Here is a 13,385-nt window from a genome sequence, read left to right as displayed (position 1 = left end):
CACAAAATTACACCTCACACCCATAAAATGATACCTCACACCCATAAATTTACACCTCACACCCCCAGAAACAAAATTACACCTCACACCCCAGACATAAAATTACACCTCACCCCAGACATAAAATTACACCCGACACCTATAAAATTACACCCGACACCCATAAAACTACACCTCACACCCCCAGACATAAAATTACACCCGACACCCATAAAACTACACCTCACACCCCCAGACATAAAATTACACCTCACACCCCCAGACATAAAATTACACCCAACACTCATAAAACTACACCTCACACCCAAAGACACAAAATTACACCTCACACCCCAAGACACAAAATTACACCTCACACCCCAGGACACTAAATTACACCTCACACCCCAAGATACTAAATTACACCTCACACCCCAAGACACTAAATTACACCCGACACCTATAAAATTACACCCGACACCCCAAGACATAAAATTACACCTCACTCCCCAAGACACAAAATTACACCTCACTCCCCAAGACACAAAATTACATCTCAAACCCATAAAATTACACCTCACACCCATAGACATAAAATTAAACCTCACATCCCCAGACATAAAATAATACCTCACATCCCCAGACATAAAATTACACCCGACACCTATAAAATTACACCCGACACCCCAAGACACAAAATTACACCTCACTCCCCAAGACACAAAATTACACCTTGCACCCATAAAATGACATCTCACACCCCCAAACATAAAATTACACCTCACTCCCCCAAGCACAAAATTACACCTCAACCCCCTACACAAAATTACACCTCACCCCCCCTACACAAAATTACACCTTACCCCCCAAACACAAAATTACACCTCACCCATAAAATTACACCTCACACCTCCAGAGCACTGTACACGAGTCATACCACCTCACCTCTCCTACTGTAGAATGTGTGCACCCACAGCGGCCACACCTTCTCTTCCTGCAAAGTCCGCACTGATTACGTCTGTGGCGCTTGGCGCGCGGACCTCCTCTTCAGGTCAGCCGGTTGGGGGCGGGGCCGCTGACTAGAAAACGGCCGCTGCATTGCCCACAATGAAGCAAGTGACATAGAGGGGGGGCGGGGCCGGTTCTGTGGCCGCAGCAAGGCATAAGCAGAGTATGTGGAGGGGGGCGTGGCCGGCTCTCCTGATAGCGGCCGCTGCAGCAAGGCATAAGCAGATGACATGGGGGGGGTGCCCGGCTCCCCTGATAGCGGCCATTGGCCGAAGCAGCTAGGTGACTGATGACTAGGTGACTGGTGACGTGCCGTGCGGGGGGGGGGGGGGCGTGGCCGCACACAGGCATAAGCTGTTGAGGGGAAGGGGGGGCAGCATGAAGTGGTGATTTGCGGGGCCGGCTCTCCTGACAGCGGCCGCAGACTGTATTACATTATGCAGGTATTGTGCCTGCCTGGTAATGCAGAGGGGGGCGGGGCCGCGTAGGACAGGCGGCCCCGCGGCCCAATCGGCCCCCCGGGGAAACTCCCGGTGACTTCTATGGCCAATCCGGCCCTGCGCTGGACCCATACTTCGCATTTACAGTACAGGTCTGCAATGTAGGATGCAGTACGGCATCAGACTGTCAGTGATTGACAGTCTGGTGCCATTTGGGGGCGGAGAGGGGGTGGCAAGGTCCTGCTTGTTGTTATCGCTGTGAGATAGGGACGAGGCCACGATCTCCATGGGAGGATGGAGATTTCCTGGCCTCTTTGTTGCATCTGCGGCTGTCGGCTTGTGCAACCAAAAGGGTTACGGCCGATGGTGGGCAGACAGTTTTTGATAGGCAAAATAGCTGAAATTTGACGCCACTTCAGTATTATTCCTATAAAAAGAAAAATAGCTACTAGTAAGGATGTGGGGAGCATTTTGTTTGCAGTTAGATTTTGCGCTATGAGAAAACAATTTGAATATTACATATTAATTAAAATGCAACACAACTGCTTGAGTTATATAAACTGTGGGAGACAAAGGAGAAGAGAAACATTGTTTATTTGATATCCCCACTGGGTGCCCTGACCCCAGCCCTGCATGTACCAATTAGAATTATACTTCCACTAAAATGTAACAATATATTAGCAAAGTTGTCGTTGGAAATAACCAAAACATTAATTGTAACCAATGCTGCTATCACTAGCCCTAACTGTACTTTTACTCCTTTTAATACAACTTACTAATTAAGGTCATTATTGGAGGAAAATGTATTTTCTCTTTAAAAATATTTAGAAAGTACTTTTTATTTTACTTTATTTTATTCTACCACAATCAAATATACTGTACCTATTTTATGCAGCAAACAACTAGATTGTATAATGTATGATAATGATGATATATAATTATATGTACTGGTGATAATTACCAGTTTCAAAACTTAACTAAAATTCATTAAAGTCTGAATTACATTAATACAGAATTTTTCTTCATGTTGTTATTATCGATTTAATATCTCTTCTGCTCAGAGGTTAATTACTACACACTTTAGGATTGGAGGCACAGTAATTATGGGAATTTGTAAACAGACGTAGTTGAACACTTTTACATAATTTAGTTTACTGCAGATGACTGACCAATTTGCAGTATAGTGCAAGTACTGTACCATAAGGTTCTGTAGGGAAATATTGCCCTTCTTTTAAACGTGGTCGGCTAGTTGCATCATCGCTTGGAAAGTGATAAAATGTAGAGTGAAAAAGTACCAGCCAATCAGTTCCTAACTACCATTTTTCAAACACTTCCTGTGATATGACAGTTAGGACCTGATTGGCTGGTACTTTTTCACTCTCCATTTTATCACTATCCAAGCGATGATGCATCTAGCCGGGTAACTAAATGATGTCTGTTGAGAGCAAGATGGTTATTACACAAAATGTACATCATGATAAATTCTACAATGGGCGCTTAAGGGTGGTAACTCACTAGGCATTTAGCTTTAAGCTTCTTCTGTGCATCAAACACAAAAATAATATGACTGAGGTGCTTTTCTCACATACAGTATACCGCTTTCAGATCGCAAATGCCCGGTCGCACCCATGAGTCGGAAACGTGTCCTTCCCGGGTGCGACCTGGCATCCGACCATTGTCAACTGGTTCCTGACCCAGCCTATTGCCGAGTCGGGTTGCCATCAGGGACAGGGACAGAGGTGGCACTGGGGGCGGGTGTGTAGGCGGCACTGCGAGATGAGATCATCTCTGTGCCGCCTCTCCCTATGCTGTGAACGGGTCCCGGGTTGCATCAACCCGGGTAATTCGTTCACACTGCACCTGACCAGTAATAACCCGGGAATAACCCTTCTTTATTCCCAGGTTGAATTACCGGGTCAGGCACCCGGGAAATCGGGAGTGACCCTTTACCACCGTTCAGCGACCCGAGTCAACCAGGAAATATACCGTGTCGATACAGATTTATTTATGTGATGTGAAAGCGGTATCCCTGAGTGAGGCAAAAAAAAACTCCCAGACTTTAAAGGTTAACAAAGAAGGCATGGTAAATGATCTTCAAAATGTTAGTACATAATCTAAAAGTGCATGGAATACAGTTTATTTTCAAATGGTTTTGAATATGATATCGTAATTTCTTGGCATTTACTGTAGCAGCCTTCAGTTCATTAATGGTTCTTGGTCGATGTTTGTAGACCTCAGCTTTCAGATGGCCCCGTTGGCTGTATAGAGGTCTTTCATGAAGCTGATGAGGATTGTTTTCTGCTCAGTAATGAAAATTCTGCTTGTTAATGTAGCCAGACAAATGAAGGTGAGCTTGTAAGAAATTGCAGCGATAATGCTGGAAATGACCAGCCAAGTGATAACGAAATTTTAGAAATCAACTACAAATGTGTATCACGAATCAAGGCCACTATCTGGACGATATCATATTCAAAATGAAAATAAACCATGCGCGTTTACATTAAGGGCCTAATTCAGACCTGATCGCTAGGGTGCGTTTTTGGCATCGCTGCGATCAGGTAGTCACCGCCTACAGGGGGAGGAGGTAGTCGATTTGCAGGTGTGCGATCTTATGTGCAGAGAGCTGCACAAACAAAAGTTTGTGCAGTCTCTGCACAGCTCAGGACTTACTCTTCCAGTGCAATGATCCAGCCAGGAGCTGGCGTCAGGAACCCTCCCTCAAGACGCTTGGACACGCCTATGTTTTTCCGGACACTCCCTGGAAACGGTCAGGTGACACCCACAAACGGCCACTTCCTGTCAACCGCCTTGCGATCGCTTTCTTCGTTAGTTCCGTCGCTGTCCGGCGATCCCCGTCGCCGTGAGGGGGGGGGCGACGCGCCTGTGCATTGCGGTGCATACGCATGCGCAGTTCTGACCTGATCACAGCGCTGCACAAAAAGCTAGCGTGCGATCAGTCCTGAATGACCCCCTATGTACAAAAATTCTGAATAGCATTTACCATGCCTTTTTGGTTAACCTTTAAAATATGGGAGGTGTTTTTTTGACTCACCCTGGCTGATGTTTTTTAAAATAATGTAATGCAAAATTTCAGCAGCATATGCGTGGGAGAGGGGCCACTGTGAGGGGTAACACTTCACTACCCAATCACTGTGGTCAGCAGTGGTCGGGACACTGCTGTGTTTCTAGTGCAGACTTAGCTGCACTGATGAACGCAGGAAAGGATTCCTCTAGGTGGCCCAATCACTACTGGCCACAGTGATTGGGACACACTGGAACCATGACCCCTCCATTTACAGAGCAGTTTCAGAAGCTTTGGTGGGGGTGCTGCCCAATCACTCCAAAAACATCCATATAGCCCCTCCCACCTCAGGGACTAGGCCCGCCCACTCCTGCTCCTATACACCCAGCTGCCTCCCTCTTTACTTCTGTTCCATCCATTCCCATTCACAGGCTCTCCCCTCCTTACCCCCTATCCTGTGTGAGACTGCCTCCCTCTAATTCTTATTCTCCAGGGGCAGAGCTTCTGTGCATGCACCATGCAGGAACCTGAGGAAAGAGACAGAGACATCTTCCATACAGGTAACCGCCTATGGGCATAGGCGAAACTGGAGGGGGGTCTGGGGGTGCACCGGGCCATCCATTAGCACAAAACCCAATGTATTAATTTATTAGTTTAATTAGTGTCCTCCCGATAAGGAATGCATTTGCTGACTGGAAGGACGATACCCACGCTGCAGCTCTCCGGTTTCGCCCCCGTGTGTTACCAACCAATTGATTTCTATTGCGACATGACATGATGACGTCATGCCGCACTCACCCGCCTGGTCGCCACAGCTCTGAGAAGCTCTGAGGTGGAGCTGCCTTGTCCTTGATTGAAGTCCCGCCCAGGCCAGGAGGTCGAGGACCATTATTACAGATTGTACAGACAGCCCGGCAGCCTGTCATTCCGTGTCTGAGACAGGTGAAAAGCTGCAGTGCTGTGACTGTCCTCCTTTGAGGAGCACCCTCCTTCCTGCTCGTGTGTCTGACTGCTTTGTTTCCTAAAAGTCTTGGCACCAGGTTGTGCCCCACTGACAGTGACCCAGGTAGGGAGAACAGGGTTACAGGCAGGGTGGGGCACATGCACAAAGAAACTTTTAACATCAGAGCAGTATGAAACCTCTGCTATTTGTGATGTGCACACTGCCCAGTCCTGGATAGTTACAGGTGATCCACGGAGTAGGTGATGGCGTGCTGAGAGACGTCACAGGGGTAGTGATGGTGTGCTGAGAGACAACGCAGGGAGAGTTGATGGTGTGCTGAGAGATCACACAGGGGGTAGGTGAAGGTGTGCTTACAGATGACACAGGGGGTAGGTGATGGTGTGCTGAGAGATGACACATGGGGTAGGTGATGATGTGACTGAGAGATGACACGAGGGGGAGATGACAGTGTGGCTGAGAGATATACAGAGGGGAGATGATGGTGTGGCTGAGAGATGCAGGCGGCAGGATGTGAGTATGATGCAGACCTTGTAAATATTCCTACACAAACAGGCATCTTTTGGACGATGTGATCTCCTACATGAATAGTGAATACCGACTGAAGATGCTGTCTGTTTTAGAGGATACAGTTCTTCAGAGGTTCCACATTGTAATAAACCATCATATAGGTAAGGTGCATGTGGAATTAAAAGAATGTTCCCAGTGTGACGAGAAACAGGCGCCATGTCATGTTGATATGTCCCATTTTCAGTGACCACGCCTTCTGGTATGTGGCCATGTCCATTTTTGCCACGCGTACCTTCCGCACATGCACATGCTTTGCAGGTCTTTTTGGGAGTGGGGGACCAACTGGGATCACCCATTACCAAATGTCTAGTTTCACCTATGCCTGTGGGTATGTTCTATGTAAAGGGAGGGAGGATTACTGGAGTGTAATGCTGTGATGTTGTGTGAGGAATTTGTGCTGTTATGTAATATGTGTGGGGGGGAGGGGGGACACTGAGTGATGTAGTATGGGTAGGTAGGTAGTGTAGTGATTTAGTGTGGGTAGGTAGATTAGTGATGTAGTAAGGGTAGGTAGTGTAGTGCTGTAGTGTAGTGTGGGTAGGTAGTGTAGTGATGTAGTGTGTGAAGAGGTAGTGCAGTAATGTGTTGGGAGGTAGCCTAGTGATGTTGATGCTGGAAGGTAGCACAGTAATGTGGTGTGGGAAGATAGCACAGTACGGTGGTGTGGCAATGTAGCACAGTATATGGTATGGAAGGCAGTGCAGTATGGTGGTGTGAGAAGGTAGTGTAGTTCAGTGGTGCGGGAAGGTTGTACAGTACTGTGGTACGGGAAGGTAGCGCAGTGTGATGGTGTGGGAAGGTAGCATACTACAGTGGTGTGGAAAGGTAGCGCAGTGCTTGCCCTGTGCTGGGCGGCCTCCAGTGTGCTATTTTAGCAAAACTGTAACTAAAGTTGAATAAAATCCTTTGTTTGAAAAATTACAGGAGCTGATTGGTTGGTAAATTTATCTCAACATTTTGTCTCTCTCCAAGCTTTGATGAAGAGCCGCCAAAATTTTACTCACCTCTAGTATACAATTACCTCACTCTGTTGGGTCTCCCCAAAGGCAACAATCCAAGAAGTAGGTGCTCAGTTTTGGTATGAAACCAATGAAGCTTCACTTTGCTAAATCAAAAGTAATTGTATTGGCTGACACTACTTACAATTTCGTTAGATATTATCCCCATATTTCATAACATGAAATCAGAGAGCTTCCCCTCCACAGGTTCACCACGCTAGCTGTAGAGGGCAACTGAATGATTAATATCGTGTCTGATCCATAGTAGTATGCTAATGCTGCGTCAGGTGCGATTTTTGACTCAGAAGATGTGAGAAAGTATGCTAATTGGACAGCCGCCGGGTTCTGAATAGAGATGCCCACCGGAGCCTTCACAGCTACCCACACATTCACAGCATCGGTGCAGATTCAGGAAACATCAACTCCTCAAATAAATCTATAGTCACTCAGTACGGCCATTGCAACTGAGACACCCAGAAACACGATTCCTGTGTACAGGCTGATAAATGGCCCTAAAACGGTCCTGAGATGTGCACATTTTTGCCACCACTCCCCATTACTTCCAACAAAACAGCCTGTCAATAATTTGTGAAAGAATCCTCACTGCAGGCGTAATCACAAATCAATCGCTTCATGTGCGCATTGCAGCAGGGATACATGTTCAGACAATATCAATGCACACAAATTAACCATATAAAATATCCATACTGTATTACAATGTGGAAATGGCAACACAAATTCTGATATGAGAGTGCAACACACCAAACTTAAAAATGATGTCTGTTTAGATATTAATGTTGCAAGTATATCTTCTGAACACTGCTTAGTTGGTTGAACCTCATTATTGGCCCTTGACATCATCTTGGAGTTGATGGGAGATCTTTCAAGTGGACAGGCAAGATACATACATAGAGCTACCACCAAAAAACATTTTAGGCAGAATTCTGAATAGGAAATTACTGACAGACATGCAGTTGCATGGACAGTGAATGCATTTCTGAGCACTCCAGGAACTGCCGCCGAGGGGGTGGGGCTCTGATGGAGGGACTCTGTGGAGGCCTTGGTCCACAGATCCCCCACAACTTCCATTACCTACAAGCAGACAAACAATGGCAGTTGCTCGGTCATTCCTGGAGATAATTATATATCAGGTGCTAGAAAGGGGGAGGGGTCACATACAAACAACAGACAGAAAGGGGGGGTTGCAAATCCCCACCCCTATGTGGGCACTGCTATTATGTAGTGTTAGGACTGCTGATATCAGAGAAGCCGTGAAGTGGCTCAGCAGCTTAAACATGCGTTTGCAAACATGTGTGACTAATTCTCTGAATTTCTATTACCAGATAGGTTCAGGTATGGTTACAGGTAATTTTTAGTGTGCTGGGGGAAATTTAGGGGTGGGGATTTGCAACCCCCCCCCCTTTTCTGTCTGTTGTTTGTCTGTGACCCCTCCCCCTTTCTAGCACCTGATATATAATTATCCCCAGGAATGACCAAGTAACTGCCATTTTTGTCTGCTTGTATGTGAGAGACATTGAATGGGAGCAGTATTTGGAAGGCATGCTGTTCCTTGTAGTACCAATGGGAGATCCTGGGGGTGGCTAACGGGTAAGTTAGCTCTCTGTCTGGATGTGTTTTAGTAATAGCCTTTATCATGAGGCCTACTGTGACAAATTACATGGCCCTATGTGAGCACTGCTATTATGTAGTGTTAGGACTGCTGATATCAGAGAAGCCGTGAAGTGGCTCAACAGCTTAAACATGCGTTTGCAAACATGTGTGACTAATTCTCTGAATTTCTATTACCAGATAGATTCAGGGATGGTTACAGGTAATTTTTAGTGTGCTGGGGGGAAATTTAGGTGTGGGGATTAGCAAACCCCCCTCCCCTTTTCTGTCTGTTGTTTAACTTCCATTACCTGTCAGCAGCAGTTTCTTTCCCCAGCCAGCACACACTGCTGTGTGCTGGCTGGGCTGTGGTTGGTGCAGAGAGGCTGCCTGTGCTGTGGCTAGGGTGGGAGCACTCTTTATTTGTCCCTGGCTGAAAGGCACGATGGCACACACTCACCCCGCAGTTCTGCGCTTAGTGCCATGAGTCGGAGCTGAAAATAACTTTTTTTCATCAACTTAAGGGGACATGGCCACACCCCCTGCGATTAGGTCATGCCCCTGAAAAAGTACTTAGACTCGCCACAGCTCTCTATGCTGCTGATGCCAGGAGCAATTGTGCACCAACAACAAAACCCTGTATAATGTTAAATAAAAGAATGGAATTTATGAAGACATGAGACATGATGTGAGCTGTATTGTCAATCCTGTAAGTCATTCAGTTCTGTTCTCACACTTGCATACGCAAGGGCCCTTTCCATATTCCATCCAATAGAAACCAGTGATACACACCTCCCAAACATCCATATTTCAAAAGAACAGTCCTGATTTGGGAACAATGAACCACCATTACCATTGGGATTCCATTGACCTGATCGGCTGGACAGTTGGGACGTATGCCCCATTTATAGCTTTTCTGCATAGCTCAGGCACTGGTATTTCTAGCAATAAAACATGAAACCAGGAGGTACAGGAGGGGGAGAAGTTCAGTGTTCAGCAGGTGATGGGGAGTGGTCACACTGAATATGTTAGGCAGACACTCTCAAGCCACAATCCCCGTCACAACCAAGGATACAACAATGGTGGAAGGTATGGTGACTGAGCTAGTCCATGGGTACCCTGAGGAGAACTGTTACAAGGTGCATGTGGCAAATATTTGGCACCATGAATTCAAAGCACCAAACCTAGTTGTGCACTCACACTAGTTATACCTGTGGAAATGGGCTACATTATTAAATCATTAAAGTGGGAGTGTACGAATGAATGCAGAATCTAGGATTGAGGAGATCAAATCTAGCATACAGGTGTGCATTCATTGACATCATAATAGTTAGGCACCAAAAAGCTAAAATGTTGTACCTGATTCAGAGGTGGACGACATAGCGCAGCCTCTGCATCTTGTACACAGCAACTGTGCGGAATGATGCTGAAGCCGCATGAGGCGTTTTAAGAAAAAAGATGGCTACTGTTGGCTTTCATTTTGCTATTGGCTTCGAGACACTCAGAAAACGGGGCTGACATCTTATGTAGCGCTGCATGCCGCTGGCCCCAAACACCAGCAGCGTGTCGATCATACTGTGGCGTTTGGGGCACCGCGAGCGACATGGCTACCATAGATCTGCCCATGTGCAGTGCGGTTCCTGCTCATGCGCAGATCCAAAACCATCGGCCATCTCCAGAAATCATCTAAATATCGTCCACCTCTAAATCAGCCCCTTAGACCTGAGCTCATATGAGCTCTTTCCAGATTGTGAAGACGTCACACAGCAACATACAAGTTCTGCATCACTAACCCATCTATAGCTTAGTTACTATAGCAAATAACATACATACATCCCTGCCGACCAAAATGCTTGATCAGCATACAACTGGGTATAGCTGGACATTGATTCAGGTGTATACCACAGTACAGTAGTATTACAGTGTAATTGCACACTATAGTTGCAATAGCAGCTCCTTATGAATGCCACTGAAATGAGCCTCAAGGGTGGAACGTACTATATTGCTAAAGCATTTTATATGAGGACAGCAGTTCAACAAGGTCATGCTTTGTAATGATTCCACTTTTTTTCAGCTGATTCTGCATTGATAACTTCTCATGTTACACTTAAAAAATGTATTTAATTACTATATAATATACAATGAAGATAATGTCTACGCTACAGCACGAGGCATAGGATATATAATAAAAATGTAACATGGAAATAAGGTTAATCAATATGACAGTATAAGGCCCTCCAAGAACACCTGGACAGAAACATGTGACTAAACTACTACACAACAGGGACCAACAAAAGTATCCCAAATCATTACACAGCCTTGCAGTCATATCACATTAGTGCTTACAGCGTAAATCTAATCTTACATAACAATACTCATTTTAATTACTTTATTCTTAACAAGGTCACAACAAATGTGGACAGCTCATCAGTCACCCAACCTCATATCAACCTCCTCGATAAAAAAAAATATATATATATATATATATTATTTTTTATTTTTTTCTGCAATACTGACAGTTCTTCTGGACAGAAAGAAAATGACAGTTACTAAAATGCCACTTAATGTGATGTACACGTTTTACAAAAGTAAAATCACATGTGGTAGGATTAAAAAAACAGTCTGCATATGAATATTTGCCAAATGTAATACAAATCTTGCTTCATTTCAGCCTATCTTCCTCCCATACAACTGACTGAGCATCCTATCATTAATTCCTCCTAGCAGAGTCTAACAGCATCTCGTTCTGTATGGAAGGAGAAAGAAAATAAAGCACGTTGCCTGTAAATGGAAAGAGAGAAGAGCCTCAAATAGCAAGATCTCGACAGCATCGATGTCTACAGAAACACAATTGCAAAAATGAAGAAAATATTGAAATCCCTTACCAATCATTGATCTCTTCCTGGCTGGGCTTAGTGTGCTCATGTTGCAAGGTGCATAGCAGTTAGTGACTGCCTGTCTGTCTGTAAAAGCCTCACATCTGAAGAGGAAGACACAAACATTCCCTTTGCTGTTCATTTAACCTTGCACAGACAGCAGCAGCCTTCCACGGATACAGCTCAGAGCGGTTTAGGATCCCAGCTCCTCATGATGTCCGATCTGTGCGACTGCAAGGCCAACTGACTAATGGGGGAACAGTGATGGATCATCCTGAATGTCTGGGTCTAGTAACCTAATAAACCCAAGAGGTAAAGGACACCACTGACGCCAAGCAACTTGATTGTTCCTAGTAACAATAGTTTCCCCGGGAGGATGGTAAGAAAATCAGGTGGTCCCCTTGCCTGTTTCCTAGATGTGGCCACTACCTCATTCATTTAATTAACCCCCGGAGATCCAGCAAGGGAGCTGCTCTGATTACAGAGTAATGGGTCCATCAGGCACAATTAGATTCCAAGAGAAACACTACAGTTTGCATGAATTGAAAACTCTTGCAGTAAACAATTCCTGCTCCTCTTCATTCCACGGTGGCACACTCTCTTAATTAACCATTAGAGGGCTGGTGTATTAGGTTTACTATAATCAGCTCTGTTTTGCGTCTTAATCATCTATTTTGCATGTTTCACGATGTTTCTTATGCCCTGAACGGACATGCGGTGCTAAGTAGTACTGTAGTAGGCAGCAGCCGACCATCAATTAATTTGTAAGAAATGCTAATCCATTTTACACCCACCTTACAGTATGTCCCCTTCATCATACAGGGTATGGTCTGCCTGTATCAATGTATGTGTATATATTGGTAGTATTTTGTAAAGAATGTTAGAAACAATTATTTTATTGCTGAAAATAATCATATAAAAATATTTTAATTATTATATTAATATTTAAAAAATATATAAAAATATATTTATATATTTTTATATATTTTAATATTAATTGAAAATAATAAAATAATAATGTGTCATAAGTATAAAGCATATTGAGATACTATTGCCACTATAAACAAATATATTTTAATTTATAATAATTATATAACTAAATATAGTTTTTTTAATTAATTCATGGTCATGTGATTAGTGGTATTTTGTTTACATATTGTAAAAGGGCTATTTAAAAAAAAATCTTTAATTACAAAAAAAAAAAAAAAAAAGGATCTGCGTTCTCCAGTCATTCTTAGCAGCTAGCTACAGCACTAAAGGGATTAAGGGATAATGGATGTGCATGTTTTAAGAATTACAACTGAGCCAGTGTTACAGGAGCTGGGGTGTGCACACTGAGAAGACACCCAATAGCCATAAAAGCAGCTTTCTGTGTGTGAAGCTTCTCTGACTACAGGACAATAGAAGATGAGGTTTTTAGTCTGTAGCATGCAAAGAGGAGAGGCAGTAACTAGGCAAGGATGGTGACATGGGTAAGGGATAGACGAAATGCAAGCTATGATTAGGAAATTACACAGTAAATGACATTTAAAGCCCCATAATAAATTGCTACACACAATGGGGGTAATTCTGAGTTGATCGCAGCAGGAACTTTGTTAGCAATTGGGCAAAACCATGTGCACTGCAGGGGAGGCAGATATAACATGTGCAGAGAGAGAGAGATTTGGGTGTGGTGAGTTCAATCTGCAATCTAAATTGCAGTGTAAAAATAAAGCAGCCAGTATTTACCTTGCACAGAAACAAAATAACCCACCCAAATCTAACTCTTTCTGCAAATGTTATATTTGCCCCCCCTGCAGTGCACATGGTTTTGCCCAACTGCTAAAAAATTTCCTGCTGCGATCAACTTGGAATTACCCCCAATATGTACAATTTACTTCAGTCTTGTTGGGAAAAGTACAGTACACATAACGGTGGCTTTTT

General features: G+C 44.3%; 1 protein-coding gene across 7 annotated transcripts in view; it reads right to left on the bottom strand.

Annotated features, from left to right (window-relative positions):
* Positions 1–13,385, bottom strand: part of LINGO2 (leucine rich repeat and Ig domain containing 2) — a 2,057,065-nt gene that overhangs the window by 329,250 nt on the left and 1,714,430 nt on the right. Inside the window, exon 1 of one of the 7 annotated variants that reach the window (XM_063914088.1) lies at positions 11,472–12,060. The exons of the other annotated variants lie outside the window; for them this stretch is intronic. The gene's annotated coding sequence lies outside the window, so the exon portion shown is untranslated. Of the gene's footprint in view, positions 1–11,471; positions 12,061–13,385 lie in introns of those variants that run through there. 7 annotated transcript variants of the gene reach the window in all.

The sequence above is a fragment of the Pseudophryne corroboree genome, chromosome 1, assembly GCF_028390025.1.
Source record: "Pseudophryne corroboree isolate aPseCor3 chromosome 1, aPseCor3.hap2, whole genome shotgun sequence".
NCBI lineage: Eukaryota > Metazoa > Chordata > Amphibia > Anura > Myobatrachidae > Pseudophryne > Pseudophryne corroboree.
The sequence above is the reverse complement of the archived record's forward strand: the minus strand, read 5'-3'. Positions and strand labels throughout refer to the sequence as shown.